General features: G+C 38.5%; 1 pseudogene; it reads right to left on the minus strand.

The window, feature by feature from the left end:
* Window positions 1-289: 289 nt before the first annotated feature.
* The window catches only part of LOC101656754, a 6,974-nt pseudogene continuing 5,482 nt past the window's right edge, over window positions 290-1,781 (minus strand).

Below are 1,781 nucleotides of genomic sequence, written 5' to 3' on the forward strand. Positions count from 1 at the left end.
ATAAATATATGTTCGGGTACATAAACAACCTAATAACCAGAAAACCTCTCGGAGAGCTATGGTGTGCTGGTAACCCACAGATTATATTACAAAGGGATTTCATTTTTTGCAATGTGTTGAACATTAGTACATAGATCATGGTCTAATATTATGATGGAATGCCATTAGTTCAATGTATATGAGACAAATATAGCATTAAAGTTTTGGGGGACAATGATCTAAAATGACAGCCGCTGGGAATTAGAAAAAAATTCAATATATATACCATAGTTGAAGCACACATGAATTTCTAAACTTCTACAATGAAGTGAATCAATTCATACGTATAAAGTGCTGTTGCTGGAACTAATGAACGAAAGGAGAATAAGCTACTAGCCCAATCCTGAAAATGGAAGCAATTCCTTACACTCTTCCACATGCTGTAAGGAGTGGATCGGGCAGCCAGCAAGAAGTTCTGGTTAAAGTACAGGTATTTGTTGTCATCCAGCTTCATTTCCAGTCACAAGAAGAACTGTGTTCTGAGAGGGGGTAGCTTGCTCACGAACTGGATGGAAGTCTAGCATACTGATCTAGAACTCACCAGAAGACATTTTAAAAAATAGGGTGTCCAGCCCAATGACAATATTTCCATTCCATATTAAAGTGGACTTGTCCAGATACAGCCTAGTAAGTGCATATCTTGTTTGTTCATCGCCTCATAGTAAATATTAACTCCTCAGTGGCTCTACATGCTTATCCACTACATTTTTCTTTCTATAGACTCCTGGGAGCCCAGAAGAGCACGGTCCAGCAGTGAGGTGTCACTGGGTCCTCATATGTCCAGGCCCCTCAGCTTCCAGATGATCACACCTTTAGGAAGAACACAAAACCCGCCAAATTCACAGAATTCCCTATTCATTCATTTCCCAAGCCTCATTTTTGTTATTAAATTTATTCCTATATATTTTACCCTTTTTGATACTATTGCAGATGGAATTGTTTTCTTCAATTCATCACTGTATTATTCATTTCTATGGTGTATAAATACCATTGCTTTTTAGATAATGATCAATATGTAATTTTGTTCATTCACTCAGCAAATATTTTTGATCACCTACCATGTGCCAAATACTGTGTAGATGCTGATGATACTGCAAGGAGAAAAACAAATAAAAGCATATTATCATATAGTCTACACATTCTAAAAAGATAAAATTTAGGTGGAAGATGTTAGCCCCCATTTGTAACAGGAATCAGAAGCTCAGATAGGTTAGTAATCTTGTCCAAATTGAAGACCCAGGTTGAAGTGTGGATGTGTCTCTCTCAGCATTTCATTCCAACAATAGTCTCCTTACTCAGATGTTTAAAGCATCCCTACCATCACTCCTGAGTTTTCACCACCATTCCTCCTTACTCCTTGAGAGGCAGTGTTTTGCTGGTAACATTGACTATAAAACACAATTTTGACTATGTAAACACAATCAATTTCTATGCCAGCCTTAAAGGAGAGAGTATTGGGAAATCCATGTCTCTTTGGAGTGGTTATATGACAGGCTTTCTGAGCTGACCTCTCTGCCTTGAATTTAACTGGCCTAGAAGATCCACTTGGAAGCCGTTGTTTTGATTGAATCATGCTCGCTGGATTGTGTTCATAAATCTAAGACTTGTTTCTAGTTATGATTTGTCCCATAAAATGACTCTTCTTGGTTCCCAATTAGAACAGCCAGTCCACAGAGAGGACCACAGGGCTGGCCCCACTATACGACACAATGTCCCTCACTGACCCATAGTTCTACAGAGGA

This window comes from Echinops telfairi, unplaced genomic scaffold, assembly GCF_000313985.2.
Source record: "Echinops telfairi isolate 266 unplaced genomic scaffold, ASM31398v2 ScPeMD7_7429;HRSCAF=8467, whole genome shotgun sequence".
Taxonomy (NCBI): Eukaryota; Metazoa; Chordata; class Mammalia; order Afrosoricida; family Tenrecidae; genus Echinops; species Echinops telfairi.